The 12,023-nt window shown below is 40.4% G+C and overlaps 1 protein-coding gene across 1 annotated transcript in view; it reads left to right on the top strand.

The window, feature by feature from the left end:
* Positions 1 to 752: 752 nt before the first annotated feature.
* LOC117265049 (uncharacterized) overlaps positions 753 to 12,023 on the top strand; it is a 41,702-nt gene continuing 30,431 nt past the window's right edge. Inside the window, exon 1 of the mRNA XM_078162617.1 lies at positions 753 to 907. The gene's annotated coding sequence lies outside the window, so the exon portion shown is untranslated. The remainder of the gene's footprint in view (positions 908 to 12,023) is intronic.

Below are 12,023 nucleotides of genomic sequence, written 5' to 3' on the forward strand. Positions count from 1 at the left end.
AGGGACACTAACAACTCAAAGTACACGTCAAATAAAATTTCTCCAAACATGTTTCTTGTTATTTTAGGTAGTTATTATCACGCTAATGTATGTTCAAGTGTTCATTTCCCCCGATAAGTTGGTTTTAATTCGTCATTTGATTCTATAAACACAGTCTGACCATCTCGAGCTTTTATTTTGGTACTTCCGGTGACCAGCAGTGTGAATTTGCACATTAGCTAAATATTTAGTTTCACCCAGAACATTTAGATTTAACATTTAGATTTATATTTAGCATTTAGATTTAACATTTAGATTTAGCATTTAGATTTAACATTTAGATTTAGATTTAATATTTAGATTTAACATTTAGATTTAGATTTAGCATTTAGATTTAGATTTAATATTTAGATTTAGCATTTAACATTTAGGTGCCACATTTAATATTTAGATTTAACTATTTAATATATTTCTAAGTCAACAAATATTGCTGTAAATGTGGTAAAAGGTGACGTTAAAAAATTCACAATACTTTTTTAAACATTGTTTGAAGCTAAATGTGGCAAAATGTTGATGTTATTTTCAGCGTGAGCCACTTTACAAACAGCACCCCATAGATTTCATGGGTTCTTATGGAAGTTTGCACTCCGGGGTGGAACTTTCGTGCAGTGAAAAAACTTTCCGCCCAGACTTTGACCCCCGTGGAATTCGCTGGTGTAACTACACAGCTGCGCCAATGAAACTGTTTGTTTATAGTCGCGCAGACCCGGGAGAGTCCGAAATCCAGTCAGGCAGGACAGTATGGGAGAAAGATTGATAAACCTCGTTTTACAGCACCCCGTCCTTTTTGATAACAGACGGGTTTTAATGAATTAAAGGACAACGTCTGGCAGTCCATTGTCCAGCTTGGTGGCTGAGAATGAGAGTGGTAAGTGCTAAAGAAAGTTGATGTTAATGCTTGTTAAACGTTAGCTTGCTAGCTCGCTGCTGCTTGGACTTGGAACACAACAACGCGAAATTCCGCCCCCGTGTGTATGGTTTGAGCACGGAAAAGCGCTGCACGAATATTGTGCAAATCCGTCCTGCATTTCCGCATCGCGGCAGTGAGAATGAACCTTTAAGCAGCTGAATTTCAAGGAGGCTCCATCATTGAATCCCTCCAAAGGACTGTTCCAATGTCAAGACTCCTTCGAGTTCTGCTGAGGACTCATAGAACACCTCAAAGTCAAGGATGCTTTCTTAGTAGGAGGAGTCCTTTCAACTCGGGTCCTACAGAGACTAGGCAAAACTCCTCCTTAACATTCTGTGAGCACACATTGGAACAGGCTAGCGAGTGGGAGACCCTGCCTTCAATACCAGTAAACTGTGCAAAGAGAATTGTGTAACTTTGTGCCTGCTGATGATCCATACATGTCCTTGACAATTCTCTGAGGGAAGGACTTGATCTTCAGTAGAATTTGAAGGATGTTAGCATGTAGCTACGTGTAGATGACACGTTTCCCTGATGTTATCATGTAGCTACATGTAGATGACATGTTTCCCTGATGTTATCATGTAGCTACATGTAGATGACACGTTTCCCTGATGTTATCATGTAGCTACATGTAGATGACATGTTTCCCTGATGTTATCATGTAGCTACATGTAGATGACACGTTTCCCTGATGTGAGCATGTAGCTAAATGTAGATGACACGTTTCCCTGATGTTATCATGTAGCTACATGTAGATGACACGTTTCCCTGATGTTATCATGTAGCTACATGTAGATGACAAAGTTCCCTGATGTTAGCATGTAGCTACGTGTAGATGACATGTTTCCCTGATGTTAGCATGTAGCTACATGTAGATGACACGTTTCCCTGATGTTATCATGTAGCTACGTGTAGATGACACGTTTCCCTGATGTTAGCATGTAGCTACATGTAAATGACACGTTTCCCTGATGTTATCATGTAGCTACGTGTAGATGACACGTTTCCCTGATGTTATCATGTAGCTACGTGTAGATGACATGTTTCCCTGATGTTAGCATGTAGCTACATGTAGATGACACGTTTCCCTGATGTTATCATGTAGCTACGTGTAGATGACACGTTTCCCTGATGTTAGCATGTAGTTACATGTAAATGACACGTTTCCCTGATGTTATCATGTAGCTACGTGTAGATGACACGTTTCCCTGATGTTATCATGTAGCTACGTGTAGATGACACGTTTCCCTGATGTTATCATGTAGCTACGTGTAGATGACACGTTTCCCTGATGTTATCATGTAGCTACATGTAGATGACACGTTTCCCTGATGTTATCATGTAGCTACATGTAGATGACACGTTTCCCTGATGTTATCATGTAGCTACATGTAGATGACACGTTTCCCTGATGTTAGCATGTAGCTACATGTAGATGACAAGGTTCCCTGATGTTAGCATGTAGCTACATGTAGATGACACGTTTCCCTGATGTTATCATGTAGCTACATGTAGATGACAAGGTTCCCTGATGTTAGCATGTAGCTACATGTAGATGACACGTTTCCCTGATGTTAGCATGTAGCTACGTGTAGATGACATGTTTCCCTGATGTTATCATGTAGCTACGTGTAGATGACACGTTTCCCTGATGTTAGCATGTAGCTAAATGTGGATGACAAGGTTCCCTGATGTTAGCATGTAGCTAAATGTAGATGACACGTTTCCCTGATGTTAGCATGTAGCTAAATGTAGATGACAAGTTTCCCTGATGTTATCATGTAACTACATGTAGATGACACGTTTCTCTGATGTTAGCATGTAGCTAAATGTAGATGACAAGGTTCCCTGATGTTATCATGTAACTACATGTAGATGACACGTTTCCCTGATGTTAGCATGTAGCTAAATGTAGATGACAAGTTTCCCTGATGTTATCATGTAGCTACATGTAGATGACACGTTTCCCTGATGTTAGCATGTAGCTACATGTAGATGACAAGGTTCCCTGATGTTAGCATGTAGCTACGTGTAGATGACATGTTTCCCTGATGTTAGCATGTAGCTACATGTAGATGACATGTTTCCCTGATGTTATCATGTAGCTACGTGTAGATGACACGTTTCCCTGATGTTAGCATGTAGCTACATGTAAATGACACGTTTCCCTGATGTTATCATGTAGCTACATGTAGATGACACGTTTCCCTGATGTTAGCATGTAGCTACGTGTAGATGACATGTTTCCCTGATGTTATCATGTAGCTACGTGTAGATGACACGTTTCCCTGATGTTATCATGTAGCTACGTGTAGATGACATGTTTCCCTGATGTTAGCATGTAGCTACGTGTAGATGACACGTTTCCCTGATGTTAGCATGTAGCTAAATGTAGATGACAAGGTTCCCTGATGTTAGCATGTAGCTACATGTAGATGACACGTTTCCCTGATGTTAGCATGTAGCTACGTGTAGATGACATGTTTCCCTGATGTTATCATGTAGCTACGTGTAGATGACACGTTTCCCTGATGTTAGCATGTAGCTAAATGTAGATGACAAGGTTCCCTGATGTTAGCATGTAGCTAAATGTAGATGACACGTTTCCCTGATGTTAGCATGTAGCTAAATGTAGATGACAAGTTTCCCTGATGTTATCATGTAACTACATGTAGATGACACGTTTCCCTGATGTTATCATGTAACTACATGTAGATGACACGTTTCTCTGATGTTAGCATGTAGCTAAATGTAGATGACAAGGTTCCCTGATGTTATCATGTAACTACATGTAGATGACACGTTTCCCTGATGTTAGCATGTAGCTAAATGTAGATGACAAGTTTCCCTGATGTTATCATGTAGCTACATGTAGATGACACGTTTCCCTGATGTTAGCATGTAGCTACGTGTAGATGACATGTTTCCCTGATGTTAGCATGTAGCTACATGTAGATGACACGTTTCCCTGATGTTATCATGTAGCTACGTGTAGATGACACGTTTCCCTGATGTTAGCATGTAGCTACATGTAAATGACACGTTTCCCTGATGTTATCATGTAGCTACATGTAGATGACACGTTTCCCTGATGTTATCATGTAACTACATGTAGATGACAAGGTTCCCTGATGTTAGCATGTAGCTACATGTAGATGACATGTTTCCCTGATGTTATCATGTAGCTACATGTAGATGACAAGGTTCCCTGATGTTAGCATGTAGCTACATGTAGATGACACGTTTCCCTGATGTTAGCATGTAGCTACGTGTAGATGACATGTTTCCCTGATGTTATAATGTAGCTACGTGTAGATGACACGTTTCCCTGATGTTAGCATGTAGCTATGTGTAGATGACACGTTTTCCTGATGTTAGCATGTAGCTACGTGTAGATGACATGTTTCCCTGATGTTAGCATGTAGCTACGTGTAGATGACACGTTTCCCTGATGTTATCATGTAGCTACATGTAGATGACATGTTTCCCTGATGTTATCATGTAGCTACATGTAGATGACACGTTTCCCTGATGTTATCATGTAGCTACATGTAGATGACATGTTTCCCTGATGTTATCATGTAGCTACATGTAGATGACACGTTTCCCTGATGTGAGCATGTAGCTAAATGTAGATGACACGTTTCCCTGATGTTATCATGTAGCTACATGTAGATGACACGTTTCCCTGATGTTATCATGTAGCTACATGTAGATGACATGTTTCCCTGATGTTAGCATGTAGCTACATGTAGATGACAAAGTTCCCTGATGTTAGCATGTAGCTACGTGTAGATGACATGTTTCCCTGATGTTAGCATGTAGCTACATGTAGATGACACGTTTCCCTGATGTTATCATGTAGCTACATGTAGATGACAAAGTTCCCTGATGTTAGCATGTAGCTACGTGTAGATGACATGTTTCCCTGATGTTAGCATGTAGCTACATGTAGATGACACGTTTCCCTGATGTTATCATGTAGCTACGTGTAGATGACACGTTTCCCTGATGTTAGCATGTAGCTACATGTAAATGACACGTTTCCCTGATGTTATCATGTAGCTACGTGTAGATGACACGTTTCCCTGATGTTATCATGTAGCTACGTGTAGATGACATGTTTCCCTGATGTTAGCATGTAGCTACATGTAGATGACACGTTTCCCTGATGTTATCATGTAGCTACGTGTAGATGACACGTTTCCCTGATGTTAGCATGTAGTTACATGTAAATGACACGTTTCCCTGATGTTATCATGTAGCTACGTGTAGATGACACGTTTCCCTGATGTTATCATGTAGCTACGTGTAGATGACACGTTTCCCTGATGTTATCATGTAGCTACGTGTAGATGACACGTTTCCCTGATGTTATCATGTAGCTACGTGTAGATGACACGTTTCCCTGATGTTATCATGTAGCTACATGTAGATGACACGTTTCCCTGATGTTATCATGTAGCTACATGTAGATGACACGTTTCCCTGATGTTAGCATGTAGCTACATGTAGATGACAAGGTTCCCTGATGTTAGCATGTAGCTACATGTAGATGACACGTTTCCCTGATGTTATCATGTAGCTACATGTAGATGACAAGGTTCCCTGATGTTAGCATGTAGCTACATGTAGATGACACGTTTCCCTGATGTTAGCATGTAGCTACGTGTAGATGACATGTTTCCCTGATGTTATCATGTAGCTACGTGTAGATGACACGTTTCCCTGATGTTAGCATGTAGCTAAATGTGGATGACAAGGTTCCCTGATGTTAGCATGTAGCTAAATGTAGATGACACGTTTCCCTGATGTTAGCATGTAGCTAAATGTAGATGACAAGTTTCCCTGATGTTATCATGTAACTACATGTAGATGACACGTTTCTCTGATGTTAGCATGTAGCTAAATGTAGATGACAAGGTTCCCTGATGTTATCATGTAACTACATGTAGATGACACGTTTCCCTGATGTTAGCATGTAGCTAAATGTAGATGACAAGTTTCCCTGATGTTATCATGTAGCTACATGTAGATGACAAGGTTCCCTGATGTTAGCATGTAGCTACGTGTAGATGACATGTTTCCCTGATGTTAGCATGTAGCTACATGTAGATGACACGTTTCCCTGATGTTATCATGTAGCTACGTGTAGATGACACGTTTCCCTGATGTTAGCATGTAGCTACATGTAAATGACACGTTTCCCTGATGTTATCATGTAGCTACATGTAGATGACACGTTTCCCTGATGTTAGCATGTAGCTACGTGTAGATGACATGTTTCCCTGATGTTATCATGTAGCTACGTGTAGATGACACGTTTCCCTGATGTTATCATGTAGCTACGTGTAGATGACATGTTTCCCTGATGTTAGCATGTAGCTACGTGTAGATGACACGTTTCCCTGATGTTAGCATGTAGCTAAATGTAGATGACAAGGTTCCCTGATGTTAGCATGTAGCTACATGTAGATGACACGTTTCCCTGATGTTAGCATGTAGCTACGTGTAGATGACATGTTTCCCTGATGTTATCATGTAGCTACGTGTAGATGACACGTTTCCCTGATGTTAGCATGTAGCTAAATGTAGATGACAAGGTTCCCTGATGTTAGCATGTAGCTAAATGTAGATGACACGTTTCCCTGATGTTAGCATGTAGCTAAATGTAGATGACAAGTTTCCCTGATGTTATCATGTAACTACATGTAGATGACACGTTTCCCTGATGTTATCATGTAACTACATGTAGATGACACGTTTCTCTGATGTTAGCATGTAGCTAAATGTAGATGACAAGGTTCCCTGATGTTATCATGTAACTACATGTAGATGACACGTTTCCCTGATGTTAGCATGTAGCTAAATGTAGATGACAAGTTTCCCTGATGTTATCATGTAGCTACATGTAGATGACACGTTTCCCTGATGTTAGCATGTAGCTACGTGTAGATGACATGTTTCCCTGATGTTAGCATGTAGCTACATGTAGATGACACGTTTCCCTGATGTTATCATGTAGCTACGTGTAGATGACACGTTTCCCTGATGTTAGCATGTAGCTACATGTAAATGACACGTTTCCCTGATGTTATCATGTAGCTACATGTAGATGACACGTTTCCCTGATGTTATCATGTAACTACATGTAGATGACAAGGTTCCCTGATGTTAGCATGTAGCTACATGTAGATGACATGTTTCCCTGATGTTATCATGTAGCTACATGTAGATGACAAGGTTCCCTGATGTTAGCATGTAGCTACATGTAGATGACACGTTTCCCTGATGTTAGCATGTAGCTACGTGTAGATGACATGTTTCCCTGATGTTATAATGTAGCTACGTGTAGATGACACGTTTCCCTGATGTTAGCATGTAGCTATGTGTAGATGACACGTTTTCCTGATGTTAGCATGTAGCTACGTGTAGATGACATGTTTCCCTGATGTTAGCATGTAGCTACGTGTAGATGACACGTTTCCCTGATGTTATCATGTAGCTACATGTAGATGACATGTTTCCCTGATGTTATCATGTAGCTACATGTAGATGACACGTTTCCCTGATGTTATCATGTAGCTACATGTAGATGACATGTTTCCCTGATGTTATCATGTAGCTACATGTAGATGACACGTTTCCCTGATGTGAGCATGTAGCTAAATGTAGATGACACGTTTCCCTGATGTTATCATGTAGCTACATGTAGATGACACGTTTCCCTGATGTTATCATGTAGCTACATGTAGATGACATGTTTCCCTGATGTTAGCATGTAGCTACATGTAGATGACAAAGTTCCCTGATGTTAGCATGTAGCTACGTGTAGATGACATGTTTCCCTGATGTTAGCATGTAGCTACATGTAGATGACACGTTTCCCTGATGTTATCATGTAGCTACGTGTAGATGACACGTTTCCCTGATGTTAGCATGTAGCTACATGTAAATGACACGTTTCCCTGATGTTATCATGTAGCTACGTGTAGATGACACGTTTCCCTGATGTTATCATGTAGCTACGTGTAGATGACACGTTTCCCTGATGTTATCATGTAGCTACGTGTAGATGACACGTTTCCCTGATGTTATCATGTAGCTACATGTAGATGACACGTTTCCCTGATGTTATCATGTAGCTACATGTAGATGACAAGGTTCCCTGATGTTAGCATGTAGCTACATGTAGATGACAAGGTTCCCTGATGTTAGCATGTAGCTACATGTAGATGACACGTTTCCCTGATGTTAGCATGTAGCTACATGTAGATGACAAGGTTCCCTGATGTTAGCATGTAGCTACGTGTAGATGACATGTTTCCCTGATGTTAGCATGTAGCTACGTGTAGATGACATGTTTCCCTGATGTTATCATGTAGCTACGTGTAGATGACACGTTTCCCTGATGTTAGCATGTAGCTAAATGTGGATGACAAGGTTCCCTGATGTTAGCATGTAGCTAAATGTAGATGACACGTTTCCCTGATGTTAGCATGTAGCTAAATGTAGATGACAAGTTTCCCTGATGTTATCATGTAACTACATGTAGATGACACGTTTCTCTGATGTTAGCATGTAGCTAAATGTAGATGACAAGGTTCCCTGATGTTATCATGTAACTACATGTAGATGACACGTTTCCCTGATGTTAGCATGTAGCTAAATGTAGATGACAAGTTTCCCTGATGTTATCATGTAGCTACATGTAGATGACACGTTTCCCTGATGTTAGCATGTAGCTACATGTAGATGACAAGGTTCCCTGATGTTAGCATGTAGCTACGTGTAGATGACATGTTTCCCTGATGTTAGCATGTAGCTACATGTAGATGACACGTTTCCCTGATGTTATCATGTAGCTACGTGTAGATGACATGTTTCCCTGATGTTATCATGTAGCTACGTGTAGATGACACGTTTCCCTGATGTTATCATGTAGCTACGTGTAGATGACATGTTTCCCTGATGTTAGCATGTAGCTACGTGTAGATGACACGTTTCCCTGATGTTAGCATGTAGCTAAATGTAGATGACAAGGTTCCCTGATGTTAGCATGTAGCTACATGTAGATGACACGTTTCCCTGATGTTAGCATGTAGCTACGTGTAGATGACATGTTTCCCTGATGTTATCATGTAGCTACGTGTAGATGACACGTTTCCCTGATGTTAGCATGTAGCTAAATGTAGATGACAAGGTTCCCTGATGTTAGCATGTAGCTAAATGTAGATGACACGTTTCCCTGATGTTAGCATGTAGCTAAATGTAGATGACAAGTTTCCCTGATGTTATCATGTAACTACATGTAGATGACACGTTTCCCTGATGTTATCATGTAACTACATGTAGATGACACGTTTCTCTGATGTTAGCATGTAGCTAAATGTAGATGACAAGGTTCCCTGATGTTATCATGTAACTACATGTAGATGACACGTTTCCCTGATGTTAGCATGTAGCTAAATGTAGATGACAAGTTTCCCTGATGTTATCATGTAGCTACATGTAGATGACACGTTTCCCTGATGTTAGCATGTAGCTACATTTAGATGACAAGGTTCCCTGATGTTAGCATGTAGCTACGTGTAGATGACATGTTTCCCTGATGTTAGCATGTAGCTACATGTAGATGACACGTTTCCCTGATGTTATCATGTAACTACATGTAGATGACACGTTTCTCTGATGTTAGCATGTAGCTAAATGTAGATGACAAGGTTCCCTGATGTTATCATGTAACTACATGTAGATGACACGTTTCCCTGATGTTAGCATGTAGCTAAATGTAGATGACAAGTTTCCCTGATGTTATCATGTAGCTACATGTAGATGACACGTTTCCCTGATGTTAGCATGTAGCTACGTGTAGATGACATGTTTCCCTGATGTTAGCATGTAGCTACATGTAGATGACACGTTTCCCTGATGTTATCATGTAGCTACGTGTAGATGACACGTTTCCCTGATGTTAGCATGTAGCTACATGTAAATGACACGTTTCCCTGATGTTATCATGTAGCTACATGTAGATGACACGTTTCCCTGATGTTATCATGTAACTACATGTAGATGACAAGGTTCCCTGATGTTAGCATGTAGCTACATGTAGATGACATGTTTCCCTGATGTTATCATGTAGCTACATGTAGATGACAAGGTTCCCTGATGTTAGCATGTAGCTACATGTAGATGACACGTTTCCCTGATGTTAGCATGTAGCTACGTGTAGATGACATGTTTCCCTGATGTTATAATGTAGCTACGTGTAGATGACACGTTTCCCTGATGTTAGCATGTAGCTATGTGTAGATGACACGTTTTCCTGATGTTAGCATGTAGCTACGTGTAGATGACATGTTTCCCTGATGTTAGCATGTAGCTACGTGTAGATGACACGTTTCCCTGATGTTATCATGTAGCTACATGTAGATGACATGTTTCCCTGATGTTATCATGTAGCTACATGTAGATGACACGTTTCCCTGATGTTATCATGTAGCTACATGTAGATGACATGTTTCCCTGATGTTATCATGTAGCTACATGTAGATGACACGTTTCCCTGATGTGAGCATGTAGCTAAATGTAGATGACACGTTTCCCTGATGTTATCATGTAGCTACATGTAGATGACACGTTTCCCTGATGTTATCATGTAGCTACATGTAGATGACATGTTTCCCTGATGTTAGCATGTAGCTACATGTAGATGACAAAGTTCCCTGATGTTAGCATGTAGCTACGTGTAGATGACATGTTTCCCTGATGTTAGCATGTAGCTACATGTAGATGACACGTTTCCCTGATGTTATCATGTAGCTACATGTAGATGACAAAGTTCCCTGATGTTAGCATGTAGCTACGTGTAGATGACATGTTTCCCTGATGTTAGCATGTAGCTACATGTAGATGACACGTTTCCCTGATGTTATCATGTAGCTACGTGTAGATGACACGTTTCCCTGATGTTAGCATGTAGCTACATGTAAATGACACGTTTCCCTGATGTTATCATGTAGCTACGTGTAGATGACACGTTTCCCTGATGTTATCATGTAGCTACGTGTAGATGACATGTTTCCCTGATGTTAGCATGTAGCTACATGTAGATGACACGTTTCCCTGATGTTATCATGTAGCTACGTGTAGATGACACGTTTCCCTGATGTTAGCATGTAGTTACATGTAAATGACACGTTTCCCTGATGTTATCATGTAGCTACGTGTAGATGACACGTTTCCCTGATGTTATCATGTAGCTACGTGTAGATGACACGTTTCCCTGATGTTATCATGTAGCTACGTGTAGATGACACGTTTCCCTGATGTTATCATGTAGCTACGTGTAGATGACACGTTTCCCTGATGTTATCATGTAGCTACATGTAGATGACACGTTTCCCTGATGTTATCATGTAGCTACATGTAGATGACACGTTTCCCTGATGTTAGCATGTAGCTACATGTAGATGACAAGGTTCCCTGATGTTAGCATGTAGCTACATGTAGATGACACGTTTCCCTGATGTTATCATGTAGCTACATGTAGATGACAAGGTTCCCTGATGTTAGCATGTAGCTACATGTAGATGACACGTTTCCCTGATGTTAGCATGTAGCTACGTGTAGATGACATGTTTCCCTGATGTTATCATGTAGCTACGTGTAGATGACACGTTTCCCTGATGTTAGCATGTAGCTAAATGTGGATGACAAGGTTCCCTGATGTTAGCATGTAGCTAAATGTAGATGACACGTTTCCCTGATGTTAGCATGTAGCTAAATGTAGATGACAAGTTTCCCTGATGTTATCATGTAACTACATGTAGATGACACGTTTCTCTGATGTTAGCATGTAGCTAAATGTAGATGACAAGGTTCCCTGATGTTATCATGTAACTACATGTAGATGACACGTTTCCCTGATGTTAGCATGTAGCTAAATGTAGATGACAAGTTTCCCTGATGTTATCATGTAGCTACATGTAGATGACAAGGTTCCCTGATGTTAGCATGTAGCTACGTGTAGATGACATGTTTCCCTGATGTTAGCATGTAGCTACAT

Source organism: Epinephelus lanceolatus, chromosome 20 (assembly GCF_041903045.1).
Source record: "Epinephelus lanceolatus isolate andai-2023 chromosome 20, ASM4190304v1, whole genome shotgun sequence".
Lineage (NCBI taxonomy): Eukaryota > Metazoa > Chordata > Actinopteri > Perciformes > Serranidae > Epinephelus > Epinephelus lanceolatus.